Source organism: Lathyrus oleraceus, chromosome 1 (genome assembly GCF_024323335.1).
Source record: "Lathyrus oleraceus cultivar Zhongwan6 chromosome 1, CAAS_Psat_ZW6_1.0, whole genome shotgun sequence".
Taxonomy (NCBI): domain Eukaryota; kingdom Viridiplantae; phylum Streptophyta; class Magnoliopsida; order Fabales; family Fabaceae; genus Lathyrus; species Lathyrus oleraceus.
Genome location: NC_066579.1, coordinates 375,259,958 through 375,287,701, shown reverse-complemented (window position 1 = coordinate 375,287,701; position 27,744 = coordinate 375,259,958). Strand labels below are relative to the sequence as shown.

Below are 27,744 nucleotides of genomic sequence, written 5' to 3'. Positions count from 1 at the left end.
AGCACGGAACAGCTCCAAATGAGTGCAAACGAGATTAACAAGATCCCTTATCAAAAAATCAATCAAATTTATATTTCTCATGCGTCCTGAAATTTCACCAAGTACACCAATAATTAGTTGCACCAACTCCTCAGGAGCCTCTTTGTCCGGTGTTAAGCGAGAGTACCAAAGACCTGTTACCCACTCAGAAACCAGATGTCTAGTGAAGTGATCAATTGCATCCTCAACAACAGGTGAATTCACTTTTGCTCGCCACTCAAATTTTGCAACTGCTTTAGGATTCTCGGTAGGCTTCTTTGAAGACTGAATATTGGTGGAGCTTGATTTATTGTTGTATGCTGCAGCTTTTCTAGCTTTTTCTGTAGCTTCCTTTATTTGTTGCCATTCTGAACTGGTATTTTTATAACAGCTGCTTCCTCTCTCGGAAAAGCATCAGCACTCCCTTGGCCATTGAAAAAGGCAAAAAAAAAAAAGACAACACCTCCAGAATTCACGGTTACCTCAAGAGCTTTGTTGATTTCATTCTCAGATTGTTCCTTGCTACTGCTGTTATGTTAGTTTGAATTGGATTTGTATCTTTTTTTGTTTAGAGTATTTCAATAGGTCATATCGTAGTGACGTATGTAATGTGACATTGGTATTGTAACTTGGTTGAGCAAGAAGTATGATTGAAATTTGAATGTATGGTTTGAATATGTAACAGAAAAAAATATACATTGAAACAGCAAGCATTTGATGTTCCACCAAATTTCCACACATCATTAGCCCCAGTTTGTTTCCATTCACTATAGGATTTAAGGGCCAATACACCATTCCCAATCCTCGATGATTTTTCCCCTTGTTCTAGATCAGAAGCTTCAAAGATAGGAATTCCAATTTCCTGAACAGCCACTAGAAAGTTCCTAACATTTTCAAAAAATACTGGAATGCCGATGACGGTGCTCCATCAAGGATTAACCCAGAATCAACCGGACTCTCCACAACCTTACATACAACAACAAGTTGAACCTTGCTAATAACATTACAAAGAATGATTCCACTCCTCAAACCAAGCCTAAACTCTTCCTCAGAAGGCTCCGCCGGTAAATCCTTAGTTGCAACAATTCCAACCATTTTCCTCAACCACCCCGCGGCTTCATATCTTCTCAATGCAGCTTCTTCTGATTTTCTAGATTCCAAATCAAGATCTTTGAGATGAGTGCCATGTTGTTGAAGAACATCCTCAATAATAGATGTAACTTTATGAATGAATTTTCAAACATAGAAAGATACAGATTCTATTCTTCTTCATTGTAACCTTTTCCTTAAATCGATCATTTCCCCCAAATGCAGTCCTAGAGCCTCTTACTCAATTCTTACGCAAAGCAAACAAAACTCAAAGATGTGTAAAACATATCGCTACACCTCCTTTTACACAATTTGATCAAACACATGTTTATGGGTGTAAGCTCTTTAACGCAGCCTGACCAGTTATTACACCAAAGTAATAACTGATTTTATCACATGATAAAGGATTCCATGTCCTGCTTGACCAAGGGAAAATAATCACTCTATCTCAAGACAATACGACGAGGCCCAAAGGTTTGTGGAACAGCAGGTGATAACAAGTCTCAGCGAAACAAGTCGGTGGATGGATTTATGACCAGATGAAATGATCATGAAAAAAAAGAATGCAAACGAATGGTTGATGAAAAAAATTCAGGGCCAAAATCGGGGTATGACAGTTGCCCCTATTTAAGCGTCTTCAACTAGAGAATATGAAGCAGGATGTTCTTCACATGATCATAGTGGGAGATGGTTAAATACTAAGAAGACCCGGATTTTGATCATGAATCCCTATGAAACAATGCCTGTCAGCATCGTCAAAGAAGCAATCTCAAAAGAAGAATCCGTCTGATACGGTGAAAATCGGACTGAGTACCGAAACAGAAAGTTGACCTGAATACCAAAATAAATGGTAACACAGGAATACCCATGGCCTGAACGCCGCACTAAGCATCAGAATATGAGAGTATCAATGTTGGTCTGATCACCGGAAATCTGGTCTGAACACCACTTCGGTCTAGATACCGGAAACTGGCCTGAATGCCACAAGTTGCATCGACTTGATCGTCGGAAACTTCTTCGATCTGAAAATCGGAAACTAACTTGAATGCCACTTCGGTCTGGATACCAAAAAAACTGGCCTGAATGCCACTTCGGTCTGGATACCGGGAACTGGCCTGAATGCCACTTCGGTCTGGATACCGGGAACTGACCTGAATGCCACTTCGGTCTGGATACCGGGAACTGACCTGAATGCCACTTCGGTCTGGATACCGGAAAAAACTGGCCTGAATGCCACTTCGGTCTGGATACCGGAAACTGGCCTGAATGCCACTTCGGTCTGGATACCGGGAAAACTGGCCTGAATGCCACTTCGGTCTGGATACCGGAAAAAACTGGCCTGAATGCCACTTCGGTCTAGATACCGGAAAAACTGGCCTGAATGCCACTTCGGTCTGGATACCGGAAACTTCTTTGATCTGAAAATCGGGAAAGACTGGCTTGAATGCCACTTCGGTCTGGATACCGGGAAAACTTGGCCTGAATGCCCTAAGTACATCGACTTGATCGTCGGAAACTTCTTCGATCTGAAAATCGGAAACTGGCCTGAATGCCACTTCGGTCTGGATACCGCCTCGGTCTGAACACCGGAAAATTCTTCATGTCTATCAGCAACGGCGAAGATAACAAGACAGTGATAAATGAGCCGGCACGCATGCCAAAGACCCATGCTGGGGATAACAATCGAAAGATTGACCAAAGAGTGCATGAGATATATTATCTATAGCCGTCAAAACGTAGATAATACACTCGCATGGAAGATTATCCATAACCGGGTTGTAGGTTGTTAAATGGATAAACGACCGAAAAGAAAGGCAACGGGGTACCAGACTAGGTATGCAAAAGATGACCAATCAAAAGAGGATAAAGTTGCTTACTCGGAGCAAGTATCCAAGAAGAAGGGGAAGACCCAATGGGGACAATACTGCTTGATCAAGGCAAGTATCCAAAGGGGACAAGACTATCAATACCACAAAGAGGGGATTACATCTACCGGTTTGTAGGCAGAAAACCACAGAAAAGCAACCAGTCATCGACCAGGATGAGCACAAAGGGTTAACTCTGCTAGGGGATGAAAGTGGGATTTTACAACTACCAGTTAGTAGGTAGAAAACCACAAAGATAGGACTTACAACTACCGGTTCGTTGGTAGAAGCCAAAAATTCCGCTGAGGATGAGATGAATGAGTGTCGGTTAGTGAGCAACCATTCATTTATGCCCCAGAGAAGTACAAGAGACAGCGAACAAGAAGCCAATTTAGGATCGATCCAAGAAGGCAAACTGAATCAAGACTCATCCTAATGAGGAAAGAACTCAATAGGGAAAACCCATCCCATTATGGAGGGAACGGAAGCAACCGTCATCCACGAGGATGTATCTCGGTGGGGAGCGTAGAAGGAATGGTGGACATTTTCTGCTTAAGGGGTCGACTCTATATGGAGAGATCAGACACGCCCACATATGCTAGGGGAATTGAACCAAGCTTGCAAAATGATGCCAACTTCGGGGAGTAACACTGCTGGGGATACCCACTCAACTAAGGAGTCACTTGTCGGGAAAACACCAACTTTTCAACCATGCTGATGAACCCAATTCTGAAGCCGATCCAATGGCGCGATGTTGAACTCTTTCCAACAACCCAATCTCGGCTGATCACCACGGCCTAGGGCTAATGGACATGTTTGCAATGTTGATGCATGATTTTTTTTTGTTTTACACAATGCCCCATGATCGTGGAAATGCTATGCACTAATGATGCAATATGCTATGCTTATCTAAATGATGAATGCATAAACACACGTCTCCTCCAGAGACAAACACCGGGGAACTCCAGGAACTGTGCTGAGGATCTTATAATCACGTCAACTTCCACCCTGCTGGGGAAAGACAAACCTTGCTGAGGATGCACTCCATCGAACCCGAACTGCTTGGAGATTAACCTCCTAGGGGAGGCAACCCATTCTTATCTCTACTGGGGATGATTTTCTCTGAACCCGATCCGCTTGGGGATCTTGCTGAGGGAAAACCATCAACACAAACCCTACTGGGAAGACAGTAACCTTCAGGCTCGCTGAGGAGACACTGATCTCAAATCTGTTAGGGAGGTAACCCTCTCACACCCACTGGGGAAATACAGCTTATTGGACACGGAACACCTGTCGAGTCGCCGAACAACGGCCTTCATCATCCACCTACCGTGTCGACTTTCCACTTTTGAGAACACCCAGACTCGCCTAGACTCCTCTGATTCATCCCACGAAGATTGAATTCCTGGGATTCATACAAACTTTCCAGTCCTTAGACTTTGAAGATGATTAATCCTCCAGGGTCGCCGTCACAACTCTGTCACGGGCTTTTCACCATTTGTCTATCCATTGCCCCTGGTCGGGCTCTGCAGGGATCTCCTTTGTCAAAAGGTTTCATACCACTACATGCCAACGAATGAAGATATATCTAACATCACCTGCACAAGAGATTGTTAGATAAAAGCGTGCCCCAGGCGCGCCCCATATTTCAACACCTAGGTCACCCAAACTTCCGAATAAGATTTCCAGATTTCAATCTTATAAGCACGCATCGAAAGGGACGTCTATGTTTCAAAATGCAACTATTCTTATCAAAACGAATGGATGTTTTCGTAATCAAAACGGTAATGAAAACAAAAACAAAATTATTTGACTGAACACGCATTTATTGACTGAAACAAAAAGGTGGCTCAGAACTGAGTGACGCACAGGAGACAAACCCTGGAAAGAGGTGATTGCGCACAAAAGGAAAAAAAATATCTATCCTAATGGCGATGTGAAACCGTGATCTCATCGGGTTCCAACTCGGTTACACCTCATATGTCCTCAAGACTTTCCGCACTTTCTGTCTTCTGAACAAGACGCTTCCGATCGATCTCTGTCGGAGATTATCCAAGTCATATCTCAAGCACAAACGATCATGTTGGACGCAGTTGTTCGTTTCAATCCCTCTTTTGGCTGGACCGTCCTTTCGGATTTTCGATCCGCCGGGATACCCTTTTTTGCCCAAGTCGCCTTTGTGGGGTTTTCGACTTGCCGGGTGTACAGTTCTTTTCTTTTATTATCCCTAACTTTTGCCCGAACCTTTCTTCTTTTTTTTCTTGGTTCGCCGGGATGCCCCTTTTTGCCTGGACTCCTTTTTTTTTTTTGTCCAGCGGGTCTCTTTCACGAAGTATCTTCTAACTGCGTCCGCATTCCCAGGGGATGGAAAATCCTCATCATCCGTGGTCGTCAGCGACAAGGCTCTGTCAGAGAAAACCATTTTTGACCACGAACGGACATTCATAACTGTTTATCCACTTGCCCCACGATCGTCTTGAGGAGGAAGGATCCTTTTCAACACCACATCTCTTCCATGCTACCCACGAGGTCGCACTTCTCGGTCAACAAAACGCTTCATTTACTGGGTACAACTGCCCCATGACAAGTAACTGTCAGCCTCTTTTCTCAACCAGGCTCAACGCGTTATACCGAGTCCTCATCCACTCGCCCTTTTCTAACTTCTCATCCATCCGGACTCTTTACAATGAAATCTAGCCTCCAGCAGGCAAGATCACTTCCATCCCATACCGCATGAGGAAGGCGTTGCCCCAGTAGATGCACGTACCAAAGTACGACACTCAGGATACCAACTTCGTACTCAGCCACTATCATTGGTGCGTTCACATGTTATCGGGGAAGCACTAGCTCACTCTCTTTAAACTCTCCTCATCAGACATCAAAACCCGTTCGGATTCGGGGTCAGGCCCCTCCTCCGGGATCGGTCACTCTCAATCTTTCGATTCGAGTACCTCGAGATGTCCTCATCAGGGACTTCAGACTTCCTTGGTTGACGATCATCAGTGGGGTGTTGGGCGAGATAACCATACAATACCCTCCTCTTGGTTGCTTTCTAGGAGGTATACTGAATATCGCATTCAGTCGACATCACTTGCCCTCTCACAACCCGTCCGTTCGATGCTAGCTCCTCCAGCACATACTTGATCAGATCCATTTTGGACATCCACAAGGTGGTATGAACCAGCATACACTGTCTCAATCGGCGAGCAGCCTATGCCAAAGTACATCAAGTTTTCTCGAGTAGTGAGTGTATTGTTTCACAGTCGATAAACTTTTTGCTTAGGTAAATTGCGTGCTCTTTTCGACAAGACTAGTCATACTGACTCAATACGCACCTCATAGACCCCTTAAGGGTTGTCAGGTACCAGATTAGCAGTCGTTTCTTCCCCGGAAGGTATCAAAATCAAAGGTTCCTGCTACTCCTTTTTTGTCTTTCCATGCCCCTTGGCCGTCATCATTACACCTGACCGTTTGATTTTTTTTTTTTTTTTTTTTTTTTTTTTTTTGCAGGATCAACCTTGATTCCTCTTTCGTTCGCAACATGCCTCAGCAGCTTGCTGGACAACACTCCATAAGTGCGCTAATTCGAACTCAACAGTATGAGTTATCTCTACCTGTCAAACAACTTGATCCACCGGATGCCCCTCTTCTGCTTGGGACTTTGCCATCATGTTATCAACATGGCATTTGCTTTCACAATGAATCATATCATGAAACAAAGTCACCCTAGACTTCTGATACTTGGCACCGGCCTTCTCGATACTGAACGACATCACCTTATAACCAGAAGGTGCCCCTTGTGTGATGGACATGGTTTACGTCATATCATTTGGCAACAGTTCAATCTGGTCTCGGCCAAGAAGCCATCCATGAAGATAAACTGAGCATTATAATCAACTAATACCTCGTTGTGACGTACCGGGAATTCATCTTTCAGATTAGCTCAGCTCACGTCTCGACAGTCCACACACATTCTCATCTTTCAGCACCGGTTTCCGCTTCCCTGGAGGACAGTCTTCTCTCCATGGTAACTCGTGCCTCCACAACATTGGTATCTTACCTTGGTGTATCTAGATACAACCAGGCGCACATATACCATCCTGTTCTTGACTTGCCTCTGAAGCGGCCTCAATATTCGCTTTCTAACCTCGGCGGTGCTTGGAGCAACAATTCTGAGCAATCATCGTGCGGTTGAATCATCTTCTCCTCTGGTTTCAACGACCTAGCTAATTCCAGCGGATCACAATCTTCTTCGCCTTCTCCTTCGGCATGATAGATCGAATTTTCGAAGTCATACAAAGGTGTAACCAAATTGTTATCGATGAGATCAGGAGGGTAATCACTTTTGAGGATGGAACGAGACAAGTTCAAAAGAAAAACGAAAAACATTGCCATTTTTATTTTTTTTAAACTGTAAAAAATGAAAAACAGGGAACACCGCTTTTAATCACAAAAACATCCATTTATTACTGATGCAAAACGTTGCAAAATGAAACACATGAGATGGCCCTTACAATGGACCAGTACGTTTCGGGCAAAACGTATGGCTTTCATGCAAACAGAATTAAAACAGAAATACTACACTTCCGGATGAGCGACAGTGATGCTTTTGGAGGCCTCCCAGTTGCCTGGTACGCACGATCAGACTCCAGCATGATCAGAATCCAGCATTCCTGCACTGACAAAGATGTACGGTGGGCGACGTCCTCTGTTTGGTCTAAACGACTCTTGATCTGGATAACCAATCCCGAACATGTCTGCCTTTACCACTATATCGATGATCCTGCCCCAACCTCGGGCCTCTTGGTTCTTCACCACCTCTAGAGCTTGTTTATAAGAAGAAATGGATAGCTTCTTCTCTTTCTCGACAACAAGAGCGCTCTCCACCTGGACGGTTTCGATTGCTTGACTGGGTATTTCAAGTTTTCCAATGTCCATTTCTACTTCTTTCATCTTCTGGGTCGTGTCTCCCATCAATACACACCCCTCTGTGGCAACGGCCGCACAACAATTATCAACCACAGGGAAGACTCCATCCTGCACCAGAGGTTTTGGAACCACAACCAGGGGAACCTTTAGCTGATCTTCCTCAGTCATCTTCATTCCTTTCTTGACCTTTTTCACCATCTTCACTTTTACAGGACCCTGCCTGGGTACCGGGTTGACATCCCAATTCATTATCTGGGCCAAGCTGATGGTCTTGGAGTCCACCATGTCCTGGACGACATGCTTGAAAGCTCTACAATCCTCAACACTGTGCCCGGGTGCCTCAGAATGGAATTCACAACTGGCATTCTCATCATAGTGTGCAGGCCTCTTCTGTTGTGCTATGGGAATCAAAATCCTTGGCTGGACTAACCCCAAATCCCTCAATCTCCTGAACAGAAGGGTGTAGGTCACAGGTGGCTCCTCAAACTGACGATCCTCCTTCTTTTTCTTCACCTGGCTCCTAGCTCTCGGTGCCTTCTGTTGAGGTGGTGGTTGTTGCGGGGGTACGGGTGAGTTACCAACAAGAGTGGTTACAGCAACAGCATAAGGATGATAACGATCCTTACTGCGTTCTCTCTTTGCTGGCACACCACTTGACTCAACCTCCTTTTTGAGCGGACTACTGTCAGAGAGTTTCTTTGCTACCGAGCCAGAGGGATTTGTTACATCGGATGATGGAGCCTTTCCCTGAACTTTCTCCTTGATCATCCAGCTCTCAATCCTTTCCAATCTCTCAAACATGGCTTTCTGTCCCAAGGCAAGCCCTTGCCCAATACTGAACAATCCCCTCATCATCTCTTTCAGTTCAAGGATGTCGGCGTTGGGAAGATCCATCAGCTTGGATTTGTTGAGTCTGACTGTATGTCTGAATGGAAGAACTATGCGCACCGGTTGACACCTTCAAAACAGTAAATGGGTTAGTATGACTCACGCATGCAATGTCTATCCGTACCAGGAATATTCCTTTGATTTTGGTTTCACAGAGACAAATAATTTTTCATCAATAACATTCTGACATCTGGATATCTCTCAACCAGAATCTTAATCAAAAAGTGGACCCTGAGTACGGATAGACACGAGTTAAATGCATATGAATGCGATGCAAATGTATGAATGCAAGTCACTGCGCCACCAAGTCATCTGAAGACCCATTCTCTGAACTAGTCACAGTCATCGGGACTAAGTCACCATAAATCCGACTTGGGGAGTTCCAAAATAAATGGAACTGGAGATTACATCACTATCATCACAGGAACATCCACTGAACGGATGACAGTCAGATCCTCTGAACAGGTACTTTCAAAATCAACCCGGGGATCCGAAATAAACGGAACCCATTGATAAACCACGGACAGAACTCCGGCGTCCCAGAAATAAATGTCCATAAATTCGGCTGAACCAAAGTCACCATCACAGCACCACTGGCAGAAACCGTATCTATAGAGATCAAACCCTCCCCTCACTGGTAGGTTCTAAGAACAGAAGTTTGTCAGCTTCAGCCCTTCAGTCGAGAATAATACGTTTACCACTGAAGGCTTGGCATTATTACGGGATAAAAGACCTCTGCTGACTCCCCTCAACAGGATATCCTAAAGCAAGTTCCCAGTCTCGGGGTCCTCGGATTGAGCAGCGAGAATGTGCCCACCAGAGCTAACACAAACGCATCTCGGAGGAGAGGCCTCGACTGAGTTCTCGGGAAATGGTCACCAGAGTCGACGATTTCTAGAGGAATATCTGTCATTATGGAACACCCATAGGACAAAATATATCCAACAGAAACCTCGTTTGGAATGTGGGTCTCATGAACGACTTAACGTAGCAACATACCACGCAAGCCTCATGACTATCCACTCTAACACCTATGTGTACACTCAAGCCTGGGTAGTGGGCTTATCTCTCATAGAACAGTCCCAACCCAACAAACAAACAACCCACAGAACCCACAGATACAACAAACATATGTACATGAATGCAATAAGATAAAGCAGGTAAATGCAGAAAATAAATAACTGTACAGAAGAATAAACACCCAACAAACAAGAAACCTACAAAAGCTAGGAGGGACTCGCTTAGGGAAACTAGTCCCTAGCAGAGTCGCCAGCTGTCGCAACCCGAAAAATACACGGTATGCGAAAAAACAACCGGCGAAGAAAAAGATGACAGAAGAGTCGCCACCGTGCGTTATTTATCCCAAAGGAGGGAAAGGAAACGCTCGAAGTAAACCTGGAGAAAGGAAAGGAAAAGACAAGGTCTCGCAACCAAATATTGGGTTCGGGAGTCGATTATGCGAAGGGAAGGTATTAGCACCCCTACGCATCCGTAGTACTCTACGGGATCCACTCTTGTTGTTCTTGTCTAAAGGGTGTGTGTTTATCTAATGTACTATTTACTAAAAGGGTCAAGAGAAAAATGACTCGCACAGATATCGCATCCATTGCATACGTATCTCATCTGAATATGAGAATCAGAGTCTTCGTAGCTCGACTACCTATGGGTGAAAGAGATGTGTGCTCGCCAAGGCATCACGCCTTATGCCTACATATCTCATCTGGAATGAGAATCAGAGCATAATGTAGTTCGGCTAACTACGAGAGTAAGGGTCTCGATTGCAACTAGGGCAAGAGAAAAGGAAGGTCTTGATCGCAACGAGGGCGAGAGAAAGGATCGCAACGAGGGCGAAGACAAACAAGGATTAGTTGTTAGTCGTTAGTCAAACTCGGCAAGACCTCGCATCTTGTGCCTACGTATCTCATCTGAACATGAGAATCAGAGTTGACGTAGTTCGGCTAACACGCACACAAACAAACACAGGCAAACGTGGAGCCTGACTGCCAATCACTGGACTTACATCAGCATCCGAACCAAAACACACACAAAGAGGCAAACGTGGAGCCCGACTGCCAATCATTGGACTTACATCAGCATCCGGACCAAAAACAAACCCACACTGGAACCCGAATGCCACTCGATGGACTCACATCAGCTTCCAAGCACACAACAACACACACAAGGGGGTTGAGACACAAAGGTTGAAAAAGAAAAAAGGGCCCGGAGAGACCTCGCACGGTCTCCTGCCTACGTACCTCATCTGGTATGAGAATCAGGGCGACGTAGTTCCCCTTCATAGGGGTTGCCATCTAAATATGGACTTAGAAAGGAGGACACCAGTTGTGTCAAAGGAGAGTGGGCAATGTGTTCACGTCCTAGCAGTAGGTGTCGCAGCTCGCTGAATCGAGTCTTAGGCAGTTACCTCTTTGCAAAGGACGGACTACATGCCACAAGATCGGAGACGCTCGGAAAGGTCTAGAAGTGGGGGAAGCTCTGCCCTAGAGTTGTCATGCAATATGTACTTAAGTGTTAGGATTTACAGATGGGAATATCTACCTAATGTTAGCATGCAAAAGAATAAGGGAATCCTACCTATGTTATCATACAAAGGGTTCTATCTAATGGGTGCTACCTAATCGGAACAAGAGTTGACGAGTGGAGCAAGGAGAAGTGTTAGGGATAAGGGTAGATGGCGATGCATGAAGCAATCGACTTACAAGGTTGATGGCGATGCGTAAAGCAATCGACTTACAAGGTTGATGGCGATGCATAAAGCAATCGACTTACAAAAGGGTGGATGAATACGTGCTGGTTCTGTTAGGTTTTGAAAAATGATTACTCGACGTTGGATCGAGGTTTTGATCTTGTTTTGAAATGGTTATCGAATGTTCATTTTAATTCTTGTATTAACAGGTGAATAAAGAATGAAAGAGTAAATTTTATACATTTCATGGGAGAGGGGTACATTTGTTATGAATGGGAGTTGTTCATGGCAAACAAACAATAATAATACATGCCTCATACACCATACAAGTAGGCCACAGTTAATCAAACAATTAAGATATAAACAAGTATATAATCGAATCAAATGATCGAAGAATGAAATAATGAAGTATTAAACAATGTATGAGTGTAAGTGCAAGGGACATGTCTCATTGTAAGGAAGCCCAAGAGTAAGCTATGTGAGGTTGACGGCGATGCTTAAAAAGCAATCGACTTACGAGGGTGTGAAAAAGGGCTCGATATTAAATCGAGAAAAGTATGATTTTTATAAGTTTAAAAAATGGTTTTGCATGCATGATGAACTTAATAGACAACAAATCTATGATAATGAAACTATGAAAAATAATGAAGCATAAACATAACAAAAAAGGATATTAACAAAATACTAAAAGAATAAAAAATGCTAAAAGAAAAATAATATAACTAAAAGAAATAAAATGCCAAAAAAATGCCACTCATGAGTATTGAACCCACCCCACTCAAGAATAAGATACTACCCTTCTCCACCAGACCACTCATCATCAGTTGTCATCTAGATAACAACTTAAACATATAAACCAGACTAGATTGGAATAAAAAAACAAAAAAAGGAACATAAAATAACAAAAGTGAAGGTCTGTTGGTTTCTTTTTTAATGGGGGGTAAGTTAAAAATATGAATATAATTATTAACTAAACCTAAGAATTCTAAAACCTTTAATATTTCTGAGAACCTATTTTATTTAAAAATGAAATAAAATAAATAAAAAAAAATAAAAAGGAAATGATTTGGGGGAGGGCACGAAATCCAGGTTTCGTTTGTCTTCCTCGCGAAGACAGAGTTCTTTCTCTCTCAAACTCTCATCGCGTCTCTCCTTCACGCCCGCTCACTCAAAATCACTCGTCCCCAACCTTTACTCTCTCCGTCCCTCAATCGTTCCTCACCTCGGTCATCGTTTTCAACGAACTCGCCTTCCTCAATCTCTCTCACTTCTCACAACCTCAAACCCAAAGACGCGACAGTAAAGAGATTCAGAGGGAAAACAAAGTGGTGCTCACCTTTGGATGTGATTCGGCGGTGGCAGCTAGCTTGCAATGAGCTCTCTTTGTTAGGTTTCAAAGTTCCCCGCCGTTTTTTGCAAAAAGGTTCGTCCCCTTTATCGTATTAGGTTTTCTTTTGGTGGTCGCCTCCTCCTCTTTCTGTTGCTTGCCTCTCACCTTCTTTCTCTCACCAACTCCCTTCCCCTTTTATGTTCACAGATTAGGGTTTGAAAAGGTATCTTTGATGTCCAAAAGAAGCGTTCCTGCAGAATTCCTTTTTTGATGCTCAGAATTTGGTCCATCTCGTTTGATACTTGGATCTGGAACAGGTAACCTGAGCATGTGCCTTCCTCTTTGTTTTTGTCTCTATGCCAAATTGGGATATTTCTGAAATTTAACTGCCTTGCTGATTAATCGTACATTTTTTACTGCAGTGAATTTCTTGTAACAGGGAGGTTGTGGATGCTGCATTTGGCCTTGCGTTGGTTCTACAATGTTGCTGCAGTAACCTTTGCTCATGTTCTTGTTTCGAAGTAGGTCTTCAACCTTGCTATACAACATTGATAGGCATCACAACATATCCCAAATCCAATTCTACAGCTCTCATCAACTTCTCATTAGTTAGTACAGATTCAAATCTACCTAAAACGGTTCACATTTACATCCGAGACAGAAGGCGAAAAGCGCAAATGAAGTACACAAGTTGTTGGCATTGCTTTCCCGTATTGCTGCTAAGAATGAGCTTGAGCATGCTCAGATTTGTGACTGTACTCGTAATCAAGATGAACAAAAACACGCTCGATCTCAGGCAAGAGTTCGAGCTTCTCTTGCAATGATTCACCAATATCGTGAGCCTCTTGCAAAGGCCTGCCTGCTGGTAAGACGATATCAACCTCCACAAAGTAGTGAGACCCAAATGTGTAAGCCCGGACAGTGTCGATGTGCCTTACAGCCTTGTGGTGGTTCCAGCAAAGGTATGTAAGTTTCTGAAGATACTCTGGTGCAGCTGATCTTCCAATCAAGGAATTCACGTTTTCCAACACTGTCATTGACCATGAGCGAATTATGTATAAAGCCCGAATGATAGCACCGACCGGATCCATCCAATCATCAAAATAATTGGCCAAAAGTGCAGCAATGAGACTGATCAAATTAGTGATCACATCAAAAAGTGATCTTGAGCATGAGCCTTAACAATCTCATTAGTGAAAGAGCGACAATAAATCATCAGCTTGAATTTCACCAAAGTCAACTGAGAGCATGATACCTGTAGCACCTCAAATTTGCACCTCCCATTGGTACATTCATTTCATTTTTAGGTTATTAACATTTGCATATCATCATGAGCATGCATTTCATCTACACAAGCAAGGTTCAACACAAGATGGCAGTGACTTGAATTCAGAGCTTTATGTTTACACCTAGTGGCAACTAGGATTTCTCAATGAATTCGGGGTGGCCCTAATCGAAGCCTAGTGTGGAGATGTTTGGGTATTATGATTAAATCTGGTGTCAATGGTGGTTTCTGGAGGTGCCAAGACCCTGTGTTAAAGGCCTTTAATTGATCATGGTTCCATACCCTAATCAGGTCACGCTCCTATATTGTGGCCTCCTAATCCTAGTTCGGCTGGTACATCATCATTCAAGATGCTTGATCTCTTTGCTTGGTTAACTGGCATTCAACAGCTTCTGGTTCCTGGTTCATTCCTGTGGAGTTCTTGGTTGTGTTTCTATTCACCATGCTCATGATCATTGGCTCCAGTGTTTGGTTTATGTGGGTTGTGGTTCAGCGCCTTTTGATCCTTTCTAAGTCCTTTGTTTCATGATTGTCTTGGGTTATCCCTCATGATTAGTTCATTCAATGTCGTAATTTCCATTGTTCACTCTATTCCAATACATGTTCGAGATGCATTTATTCTTATCAAAACATCAAATTAATTCATTTCAAGGGCCATTTGAATAAGGAAGCATCATCCATTACATGATCATAAAAAGCTCATTACAAAAAAAAAAATACAAAGAATGAGCGTGTTGACCAACTGTTGACTCTGGTCAACCGTTGACTTTTTGGTCAACTCTGACCAAAGTCAACTCAACCCCATAAATTCCAATCCTATTTTAAAAGTCCATCTTGATCCTGGAGTTTGCTATTTGTCCATAATGCTTCAAAATACAGTTTGGCCATTTGTTTGTGTGTTCTGACCAACCCACTTCGTGTATCCGTTGCTGGTCATTGCACCTCCCAAACCTGCAAAATACAAGGCATACAAGGCCAAAGGCATGGCAGTATTACAATGTGTATAGCTCAAGTTAAAGTATCTACCTTGGCTAAGCTCTGATTTGAACATGATAGGCCAAGCCTGCAAAACCAGTGGTGTGCCATAACGCTACATCAAGATCAAAACCAAGAGGGGCTTACTGAGAAGCTTGCATCCGGTTCTGTTGCTGAACGATCTTTTCGTGGAACTCAATACCCGTCAGATTGACAGCAGTGGTGCTAGAAGTGAAATGCTTATCATCATTAATGGAATGCAGAATCTTGTTGCAGAATGCAGCTGATACATATTGAATTAATCTGGACGGTAATGCAAGCTGCGGGATACCGAAATGCAAAGGACTTCTATTATTCACCAGCAATCAAACCATACTCACATCAGTTCAAGCAAAACTGTCAAAAACCACTCCGCAAACCAGTGATCCACCTGCTACATTAGCCAGCCTACAAGCCAAGGCATGAAGACCAATCAAATCATAAATCCATACTGTCATGTGCTGTGTGCATTGATTATGGACCTAAGGATGCAGCCAGTTGCAGGATGGCAATGGTCACAAACCTACTGCAGACCTGAAAACTACTCCACAAAAAGCTTGATGCAGAGTTGATGAGTCCTGCTAATAAATAGGAAATCAAGGGCCAATTTACGCCAACATATGAAGACTGCAAAAACATCCTGTAGAGCAATACATGTCAACAGCAAAAGGGACAAGGGTGTTGCATCATATTTCAAGGCACCAACTAGAACGGACGAGGCACCATTTGCAGTGTGCATGAACCATACCACTCCTGTGAAAATGACTCGCCCTGGTACGCACGAAGAGCTTAGACTTAATAAAAGGGCAGCTGGTGGTGAGTCGTCAAATGATAGGTCTTATTCCGGCATGCTTTCTCAATCTCAATCTGTCTAGAGCCAGATTACAACCAATGCTCGACCACAACGAAAGAGGTGCGTAACTCGTTATCACATTGCTCGTAACAGCCTACACCAACAGTTCACAATAACGGGTATTCGTTCCCCATTTCGGCAACTTCTCTGATAGCAACTGCAGCAATCAAAGGATCCACAACAGCACCCTCACTCACAAGCGCCCCTACAACCAAGTTATCCGAGCATACCAACACAGACCTATAATCCAAAAATTGCAGTTCAGTTCAAATCAATGAGTTTCAAAGTAATAAACAGTTCATGAAAGAGCAGTTCAGGAAGTTAAGCAACAATCCAAATCAGTTTGGTTCAATAACAGTTATCCACAGTTGGATCAAAGAACTTAAAGCAAAGGGATTAGAGAGTTAAACTTGTGAAAAAATAACACGTGACTTAATTCACGATGTAGAAACTCACCTTCTCGTTCACTCAGGTGCCAGCTGGATGATTCATACTTAATTCTCCAATTTGCCCTTGGGATTGTGCTATATAAGCTGCAATCATTGCCAATCATTGGGTTCGAACGATTTTCCCCTGATTCCCAGAAGCTTCTGCACTCAATCCTCACCTTCAGCACACGCTCATCCTCCATTGTTGTGGGAGCTTCATCATTCGAAGCTCCACACGGCAGAGCTAAGCCACCACTTCAACCTCCTCTTCCACCTCGGTTCTTCAACCACATTCACTGTACCAACCTTCGATCATCCTCGCAGAATCTTCAACCACCGTAACAGATTCACGACACCTTCACCGTCAACAATCAACATCTCACCGGAATCGCTCCAAGAAAGGAAGAAGAAGAAGAGTTGACTGAAGATCCAATCGTCGCTTCATACGGTAAGTCCCTAATTCGATTCAGATATCACTTGTTACTGTTTATTCATATGGAGACGAATTGAGTCGAATTTAATAGTACGAGCTTTGCCGATAATGGATCGATTCGAATTCGAATCCGATAACTGATTAAAGAACGAATCCTCTGTCGAATGATTATTGAGCCGTCGCGAGATGTGGATGAGAGCGCGCATTGATCGTATTCGTTTTTCTCTTCGCTTGGACCGAGCCATCACCTATGGCGATTACGATGACAAATCGGATTCATCTTCTTCCTCCTAGAGCCACGACGACGGCGCGATCAATGATATGGCGGAGAACGCGACGATGGCTCTGGCTTTTGTTCCATTTGCGTTTTGTGGAATCTTCTTTTCTACCATGCATGTGTCCTCTGTTTCCGATCGTTGAAGATCCTGCTTGGGCCCAGACCATAGCGAGTTTCTCCCATACACCATCCAATGACCAGTACACCCCCATGCGATTGGGCTTATTATTTTCCAGTTAGGTCCATCCTGATTTGCTGTGTAGATTTAATTGTTAATCTTGATTTAGAAGTTTAATAGGTGATGTTTGATTAGGAGTTTTTAGAGACTTATTAGAAATGTTGATTTTAGGATTAAGTATGTAGAATATTAGATAATGATTTAGAAAAAAACTGAAAATATTAGAGTTAATTAGATAGAGATTTTAGTTAGACATTGTTATAAGCATTTCTAGAGATAATTAGGATTAGAATATCTTTAGATATGCTGTTAGAATTAGAAATAATTTTAGAATTAATTTTAGAAATACTAGGATTCAAACGACTTTAGGATTAGAGATTAATTGTGAAAATATTAAAAAGAAATATTAGGTAATCTCTTGGTTTTTCTAAATTGTTAAATCTAGTTTAGATTTTAGTTGACTTTTAATTAGAATGTTATAAATAGATTTTAATCCAATATTAATCCATTAACTGTGAAATGACCATTCTACCCCTAGGCTTAGAGATAACTCGATCTTGCATGCTCCCTTAATTTTAGGACATGTCATCTCTTGATTAAATGAGTTTCATGTGGAGTATCAGCTTCTGTTCTGGATTTTTTCCCTCTGTTGACCCTAGGCTTCGACCTAGTGGTTTGGACTTATCATTTGAATTGTGATTTCAGGTTCAAGAATGCATCTACATGAGTGATGATGCTCCTTCATTTGAGCTTAACCATTTGTTGTTGTTGGCTAACAATTGTGTGTTTTGTAGGCCTTAATGGGGGATTCCCTTGTGTTCATGGATCGCTCATTGTTGTCTGATTGGATTTGTCTGTTTGTGTGATATTGACTGTTGATTGTTTGTTTGAATTGTGTACTGACTGGTTAGCTATTTACACAGGTACATTAAGTTGCTAATATTGCTTTGCTTGCTAAGCAATTTGCACCGAGGTATGACGTTTCTGACTTCATGTAGTCTGGAGACCCGGCTGTTACCGGGCCGGGCAAACTGTCTGAAGTCCTCCTTAAGAGGCAATGCTTGTGTATGTTTATATTTGTCCCAAGCAGGTAAAGTCCTCACTTGAGGCAATTGGTGGAAGGTAGGGATAAGCAATCTATCCCCCACTATTCTGTGAGTCTTCTCCTTGCTCCCATTACATGGTTGTAGCATTGAGATCCAAGCCCAAGATCTTGTACATTGTACAGTCGAGTCTATGTCCTGAGCGTAGAAGGGTCCCCCCATTCTGGACCCACGCTCCCTTGTCTGATGCTCTCTCTGACTTGAGATAGAAGCAATGAGGCACACCCCTCATCACCTTTCATCTAGCTTCACCTTAGCCCCTCAATGGCAAGGTTAAGAGCTAACCTGACCCCGATACAGAGGCTTGTTTGTTGAGGTTGATCTGACCCCTCGACTAAAGCCTAGCCCTGATGTTTGAGCCCCTTGTTGGTGTGTTTATTTCATGCTGTATATGTTTGTGTGGTGTGATTGTATCCCCTAGGTTTGCTAGACTCCGCGTAGTCTCGTTTGCATGTCAATTAAGGTAGCACGGTTCCTTCGTATAGGACTTCCTTTCTTGCTTGAGCTTTCCTAAAACACAAACAAACATTATCCCCTCTTAAGGATACGTCAACTCCTTCTACTACAGGTGAGTAAGTCTCCAATGGTCGAGCATCCGGTAGATTGCGTAGTGACGTTGTCCACTTAAAAAACACAAACCAACAGGAATAGTTTAGCCGAACTACGGCAACTCTGATTCTCATGTTCAGGTGAGATACGTAGGCACGAGACGCGATGTCTTGCCGAGTTTGACTAACAACTAACACTAATTCTTTTCTCTCGCCCTCGTTGCGATTGAGACCTTCCCGTTCTCTTGCCCTGGTTGCAATCGAGACTCTTCTTCTTGTTGTGTGCTTGGAAGCTGATGTAAGTCCATCGAGTGGCATTCGGATTCCAGTGTGCGTGTGTTTTGGTTCGGATGCTGATGTAAGCCCAGTGATTGGCATTCAGGCTCCACGTTTGCCTCCTTGTGTGTGTTTTGGTTCGGATGCTGATGTAAGCCCAGTGATTGGCATTCAGGCTCCACGTTTGCCTTTGCCTGTGTTTGTTTGTGTGCGTGTTAGCCGAGCTACGAATGCTCTGATTCTCCTTCGTCCAAAGGAGATACGTATGCATAGGATGCGACATCCTAGCGAGCATGTTTTTCCCCAGTCCGAACTACTTTGACTCTGATGTCTATGCTTGATAGACTAAGTAGGCCCAGGATGCGATATCCTGCCGAGTCAGTTTTCAGTCTGTTTTCTTGTGTCTCCTTCAGCCAGTGTGTGTGTGTTTGAGCAGTGCTTTAGCAACCATTTTCCTTCCTATTGTGCGTGGATCCCGTCGAGTACGACGGATGCGTAGGGTGCTAATACCTTCCCTTCGCATAACCGACTCCCGATCCCATTCTCTTTGGTCGCGAGACCACGTCTTTTCCCAGGTTTACTCTGAGCGTTTCCTTTCCCTCTTTTTGGGATAAATAACGCACGGTGGCGGCTCTGTTGTTCTTGTTTTCCCGCCGGTTTTTCGCGTAATGCGACAGCTGGCGACTCTGCTGGGGATACGAGAGAAGTTGACCTGTGCTGGTCCTTCTTCCCTAAGCGAGTCTCTCCTAGCGCTCTCTAGGTTAGGGCTTTGGTTGTTTTATGCTGCTTTATTTATTGCATTCATGTCGTTTACTGTTTGCTTTCAATGTGTGCATTAATGTTTGCATTCATTCATTTTATCTGCTGTGCTGGCTGTGTTTTCTCTGATTGGGGGTGGGATTTACTCGAGGTAAAAGGCCCAATACCCAGGCTATGAGTGAAATCTAGGAAACCTAGGAATAGAGTGATTCATGGGAAGCGGGTGGTATGGCGCCACTTAGCGGAACATTGATATCACGAGCAGTTCAGACCCTGGTGGGATATTATCGGTGCATACATCGGGTGTGCACAGGATGATATTCTGCGAAAGGTTATTTATGCTGCGTTTCTCTCGACCTTACCCTGGCCTAGATGACACCCGTGAGTGGGAGGGAATGATTATTACAGGTACAGTTGCTGACTGGTTGGTGACTTGTTGGTGACTCTTGGTACTGATGATGAATGTGAATTATGGACATTTATTTCTGGGACGCCGGAGTTCTGTCCGTGGTTTATCAAAGGGTTCCGTTTATTTCGGATCCCCGGGTTGAATTTGAGAGTACCTGTTCAGAGGATCTGACTGTCATCCGTTCAGTGGATGTTTCTGTGATGATGGTGATGTAATATCCAATTCCGTTTATGTCGGAACTCCCCAAGTCGGATTTATGGTGACTTAGTCCCGATGATGGGACTGGTTCAGAGAAGTGATGGGTTTTCAGAGGAATTGGTGGCACAGTAACCTGCATTCATGCATTTGCATTGGTCTCATTTCGCATTCATCTGCATTCAACCCATGTCTGTCCGTATTCAGGGTCCATTTTTGATTAAGATTCTGGTTGAGAGATATCCAGATGTCAGAATATTGTTCATAAAATTTTATCTGTCTCGATGAAACCGGAATCCAAGGACAGAATATTCCTAGTACGGACAGACATTGCATGTGTGAGTCATACTAACCCTTTTGCTGTTTTGTAGGTGTCAACCGGTGCGCGTAGCTTGTTTGCTCAGATATCCTGCTAGGGGCAACAAATCCGAACTGATGGGTCTTCCCAACGCCGACATCCTTGAGCTGAAAGAGATGATGAAGGGATTGTTCAGTATTGTGCAAGGGCTTGCCTTGGGACAGAAGGCCATGGCCGAAAGATTGGAAAGGATCGAAAAGTGGCTGATGGTGGAGAAAGTTCAGGGAAAAGCTCAGTCATCCGAGGTGGCAAATCCCTCTGGCACTGTGACAAAGAAACTTTCTGACAGTGGTCCTTTCAAGAGGGAGGTTAAGCCAGTTGGTGTGCCGGTAAAAAGGGAACGTAGTCAGGATCGTTATCACCCTTATGCTTCCACTGTAACCATCCCTGTTGGTAATCCACCTGCTCAACAGCAACAACCACCACCTCAACAGAAGGCGCCAAGGGTTAGGAGCCAGGTGAAGAAGAAAAAGGAGGAACGTCAGTTTGAGGAGCCACCTGTGACTTATGCCCTCCTGTTCCAGAGGTTGATGGATCTGGGTTTGGTACGGCCGAGGATATTGATTCCCATAGAGCGGCAGAATAGGCCTCCAAACTATGATGAGAATGCTAGTTGTGTGTTTCATTCTGAGATGCCCGGACATAGCATTGAGGGCTGTAGAGCTTTTAAGCATGTTATCCAGGACATGGTGGACTCTAAGACCATCAACTTAGCACAGATCATGAAGGGGGATGTCAACCCTGTGCCCAGGCGGGGTCCTGTGAAAGTCAAGATGGTGAAGAAAGCCAGAAAGGGGATGGAGGTGACTGAGAAGGATCAGCTAAAAGTTCCAATGGATGTGGTCCCAAAACTTCTGATGCAGGATAGAGCCGTCCCTGCTATTGATAATACTTGTGCAACCGTCGCCACAGGGGGAGGTATGCTGACAAGGGATACCACCCAGAGGATCAAGGAAGAGGAAATAGACAAGGAAAAATTTGAAACACCCAGTCAAGCAATCGAAACCGCCAAGGTGGAGAATGCTGTTGAGAAGGAGAAGAAGTTGTCCATTTCTTCTTATAAACAAGCTTTGGAGGTGGTGAAGAACAAAGAGGCCCGAGGCTGGGGAAGGATCATTGACATAGTGGTAAAGGCAGACATGTTCGGGATTGGTTATCCAGATCAAGAGTCGTCTAGACCAAACAGAGGACGTCGTCCACCGTACATCTTCGTCAGTGCAGGAATGCTGAATTCTGATCAAGCTTGTTCAGTGAGTGAGGAGATCGACCGTGACCGCGAGCTAGAATTGTGGATAAAGTCGTGCGTACCAGGCAACTGGAAGGCCTCCAAAAGCACCACTGTCGCTCATCCGGAAGTGTAGTATTTCTGTGTTTTGATTTTGTTTGCATGAAAGCCATACGTTTTGCCCGAAACGTACTGGTCCATTGTAAGGGCCACCTCATGTGTTTCATTTTGCAACATTTTGCATCAGTAATAAATGGATGTTTTTGTGATCAAAAGCGGTGTTCCTTGTTTTTTCTTTTTTTGCAGTTTTAAAAAATAAAAATGGCAATGTTTTTCGTTTTTCTTTTGAACTTGTCTTGTTCCAACCACAAAAGTGATTACCCTCCTGATCTCATCGATAACAATTTGGTTACACCTCTATATGACTTCGACAATCCAAGCTATCATGCCGAAGAAAAAGGCGAAGAAGATTGTGATCTGCTGAAATTAGCTAGGTTGTTGAAACAAGAGGAGAAGGTGATTCAACCACACGAGGGGCGATTCAAGATTGTGATCCCAAGTACCGCCGAGGTCAGAAGGGAAATGAAAGTTGAGGCCGCTTCAGAGGCAAGTCAAGAACAGAAGGGTAGCCCTGTCGAAAGAGCAGGTTGATATCTTCACCTGGTTGCATCAAGATACACCAGGGGGGAGTACCCATGTTGTGGGGCACAAGCTACCATGGAGAGAAGACCGTCCTCTAGTGAAGCAGAACGCCGGTGCCACGTACCACAGGTCAAGAGTGACTTTGTGTCATGATATGATTCATCGTGGAATCAAATGCCATGTTGATGACATGATGACAAAGCCCCAAGCAGAAGAGGGGCACCCGGTGGACTTGATCAAGTTGTTTGACCGGTGGAGATAACTCATACTGTTGAGTCTAAGTCAGTGCACTTATGGAGTGCTGTCCAGCAAGCTGCCGAGGCATGTTGTGAATGAAAGAGGAATCGAGGTTTTTCCTGCAAAAAAAAAAAAGGAAAAAAAACAGTGCAAGAAACGCCTGAACCAAAAACAAACAAAAAAAGAGAGAAAAGAAATCAAATGGTCAGGTGGAACGATGACTGCCAAGGGGCATGGAAAGAAAAAATGAGTAGCAGGAACCTCTGATTCTGATGCCTTCCTTGGAAGAAACAACTGTTAATCTGGTACTTGACAACCCTCAAGGGGTCTACGAGGTGTGTATGTGTCAGCATGACTAGCCTCGTCGAAAAGAACATGCAATTTACCTAAGCAAAGAGTTTATCGACTGTGAAACAATACACTCACTGCTCGAGAAAACTTGATGTACTTTGGCATAGGCTGCTCGCCGACTGAGACAGTATGCTGGTTCATACCACCTTGTGGATGTCCAAAATGGATCTGATCAAGTATGTGCTTGAGGAGATAGCGTTGAACGGACGGGTTGCGAGAGGGCAAATGGTGTCGACTGAATACGATATTCGGTATACCTCCCAGAAAGCAATCAAGAAGAGGGTATTGTATGGTTATCTCGCCCAACAACCCATCGATGATTCTCAACCAAGGAAGTTTGAAGTCCCTGATGAGGACATCTCGAGGTACTCAAATCGAAAGATTGAGAGTGACCGATCCCGGAGGAGGGGCCTGACCCTGAATCCGAACGGATTCTGATGTCTGATGGGGAGAGTTTAAAGTGAATGAGCTAGTGCTTCCCCGGTAACATTTGAACGCACCAATGATGGTGGCTGAGTACGAAGTTGGTATCCGGAGTGTCGTACTTCGATACGTACATCTACTGGGGCAACGCCTTCCTCATTCAGTATGGGATGGAAGTGATATTGCCTGCTGGAGGCCAAATCTCATCGTGGAGAGTCCGGATGGATGAGAAGAGGGCGAGTGGATGAGGACTCGGCACGACGCATTGAGCCTGATTGAGAAAAGAGTTCGACAGTTACTTGTCATGGGGCAGTTGTACCCAGTAAATGAAGCGTGTTGTTAACCGAGACGTGTGACCTCGTGGGTAGCATGGAAGAGATGTGATGTTGAAAAGGATCCTTCCTCCTCAACGATCGTGGGGCAAGTGGATGAACAAATTATGAAGGTTCGTTCGTGGTCAAAAAAAAAAAAAGTCTCCTCCGACAGAGCTTTGTTGTTGACGACCACGAATGATGAAGATTTTCCATTCCCTGTGAGTGCGGACGCAGTCAGAAAATACTTCGTGAAGAAAGAGACCCGCTGGACAAAAAGAATAAAAGAGTCCAGGCAAAAAAGGGCATCCCGGCGAACCAAGAAAAAAAGAGAAAAGGTTCGGGCAAAAGTTAGGGATAATGAGAAAAACTGTACACCCGACAAGTCGAAAACCCCACAAGGGCGACTTGGGCAAAAAAGGGTATCCCGGTGGACTGAAACCTGAAAGGGCGGTCCAGCCAAAAGAGGGATTGAAACGAACAACTGCGTCCAGCATGATCGTTTGTACTTGAGATATGACTTGGATAGTCTCCGACAGAAATCGATTGGAAGCGTCTTGTTCAGAAGGCCGAAAGTGAGGAAAGTCTTGAGGACATATGAGGTGTAACCGAGTTGGAACCCAATGAGATCACGGTTCCGCATTGCCAATAGGATAGATTTTTTCCTTTGTGCGCAATCACCTCTTTCCAGGGTTTGCTTCCTGTGTGTTGCTCGATTCTGAGCCATCCTTTGTGTTTCAGTCAATAAAAGTGGGTGTTCAGTCAAATAGTTTTGTTTTTGTTTTCATTACCGCTTTGATTACGAAAACATCCGTTCGTTTTGATAAGAATATTTGCATTTTGAAACATAGGGGTCCCTTCCGATGCATGCTTATAAGATTGAAATCTGGAAATCTTATTCGGAGGTTTGAGTGACCTAGGTGTTGAAGCGTTGGCACGCCTGGGGCACGCTTTTATCTAACAATCTCTTGTGCAGGTACTGTTAGATATCTTCATTCGCTGGCAAGCGGTGATATAGAGCCTTTTGACAAAAGATCCCCACAGAGTCCAACCAGGGGCAAGGGATAGACGAACAATGAAAGGACGACGAAAGAAGGACGACGATCCTGGAAGGTTTAATCAAGAAGACTCTTCAAAGTCTAAGGACCGGAAAGTTTGTTTGGATCCCAGGAATTCGATCTTCGTGGGATGAATCAGAAGAGTCCAGGCGAGCCTGGGAGTTCTCAAAAGTAGAAAGTCAACACTGTGGTAGAATGGTGAACACCAGTGTTCGACGAATCGAAGGGCGGCCCGTGTCCGATAGGCCGTATTTCCCCAAATGGATTTGAGACTGTCATCTCCCTAGCAGATTCGAGGTCGGTGCCTCCTCAGCAAGCCTGAAGGTTACCATACCCTTAGCGGAGTTGTGACTGTTTCCCAAGTCTGAAGCTGTCTTTCCCCAGCAGGGTGGAAGTTGACGTGGTAATGAGATCCTCAGTGCAGTTCCTGGAGTTCCTCAGTGTTGTCTCTAGAGGAGACGCGTGTTTATGCATTCATCATGTAGATAAGCATAACATATTGCATCATTAGTGCGTGGCATTTCCATAATCATGGGGCATTACGCTAAAAAAAAAAAAACTCATGCATCTGCATTGCAAGCATATCCATTAGCCCGAGGCCGTGGTGAATTGACCAAGAATGGGTCGTTGGAAAGAGTTTGGCATCGCTTGGATCGACTTCAGAATTGGGTTCCCCAGCAGGGTTGAGAGAAGTGACCCCGCAAGTGAGTGGGTATCCCCAGCATTGTTACTCCCCAATTGGTAGCATCTTGCCAGCTTGGAGCCTTTTCCCTTAGCAGATGTGGGTGTGTCTGACCTCTCCATGTAGAGTCTACCCCTTAAGCAGAAAAGTGTCTACCATTTCCTTCTGCGCTCCCCACTGAGTTGTGTCCTCGTGGATGACGGTTGTTTCCGTTCCCTCCCTCACGGGATGGGTTTTCCCTAGTGAGTTCTTTCCTCATTAGGATGTCTTGGTTCAGTTTGCCTTTTTGGATCGATCCTGAATTGGCTTCCTTGTGGCTGTCTTCTGTTTTTCCCTGGGGCATAAATGAATAGTTGCTCACTAACCGGCACTCATTCATCTTATCCTCAGTGGAATTTGTTGGCCTCTACCTACGACCCGGTAGTTGTAAGTCCTATCTTTGTGGTTTTCTACCCAACCGGTAGTTGTAAAATCCCACTTTCATCCCCTAGCAGAGGTAGCCTTTGTGGTTCATTCTGTCGGTGGTTTTCTACCTGCGAACCGGTAGTTGTAAAATCCCACTTTCATCCCCTTGGTGGAGTTAACCCTGTGTGCTCATCTTATCGATGACTGGTTACTTTTCCGTGGTTTTCTGCCTACAAACCGGTAGATGTAATCCCCTCTTTGCAGTTATCAGTATCCAGTTTGCGGTATTGATATTCTTTTCCCCTCTGGATACTTGCCTTGATCAAGCAGTATTGTCCCCAGTGGGTCTTCCCCTTCCTTTGGGTATTTGCTCCGAGTTAGCAACTTCATCCTTTTTTGATTGGTCATCTTTTGCATACCTATTCCTGGTACCCTGATGCCTTTCTTTTCGGTCGTTTATCCATTTAACAACCTGCAATCCGGTTATGGATAATCTTCCATGCGAGTGTGTTATCTACGTTTTGACGACTAGATAATATGTCTCATGCACTCTCTGGTCAGTCTTTTGATTGTTTTCTCCAGCAGAGTAAGATTCGTATTCCCTATGGAATCGAATGTCCATCCTTTAACAAGACTGCTTTTCTAGCCCTCTTCAGGATGTCGAGTGTTTTGGGACAACAAACCAATTCACGCTTTGGTCGGTCACCTGTTTCATACCTACAACCCGGTATCCATGGTGTTCCTTCCTGTTTGCTCACTGTCGTGACCTTGTTCCCCAGTGAGATCCCCTTCAAGTGTGTAGCCTTGCCTTGACATGTGTAGATGTCGTCCTGTCAGCACCCGCGTGCGTTGCTTCTTTGGTGTCGGTAAACACCATCCTTCGGTGTTTTCCCAGTCATGCGTAGTGTCTGGTATTCTTTGGTGTCTGTAAACATCATCTTTCGATGTTCGTAACGTCGTCCCTTCCCTAGCGAAGTTCCTCCTCTCCGTTGGTGTCGATAAACGTCGAGTTTTTCCCTATCATCCGTTGATGATTTGGTTGCGTCCTCCTCTTCCCTAGTGAAGTTTCCTCCTCTCCGTTGGTGTCGATAAACGTCGAGTTTTTCCTATGCGTCCGTTGGCGTATAGTTGATATCTTTCCCCACGGGGTCGTCCCCAGAAGAATCCTCCTCTCCGTTGGTGTCGATAAACGTCGAGTTTTTCCTAGCCGTCCGCTGACGTCTAGTTGTTTATTCCCTACAGATCATTTGGTAATGCCAGATGACTCCCCTCAGAGTCTCCTCCTCTCCGTTGGTGTCGATAAACGTCGAGTTTTTCCTATTCGTCCTATGATGTCTAGTTGTACCTTTCCCCAAGTGGATCTACCTCCCCGTTGGTTTCGATAAACGTTGTGTTTTTCTCATTCGTCCATGAACGTCTGATTGTATACCCTATTCCCAGTTCATTCATTAATGTCTGGTTGACTTCCCAA

At 44.2% G+C, this 27,744-nt stretch overlaps 1 pseudogene; it reads right to left on the bottom strand.

Moving 5' to 3' along the window:
• Positions 1–13,248: 13,248 nt before the first annotated feature.
• Positions 13,249–14,073, bottom strand: LOC127137619 (metal tolerance protein 11-like; annotated as a pseudogene).
• Positions 14,074–27,744: the final 13,671 nt, after the last annotated feature.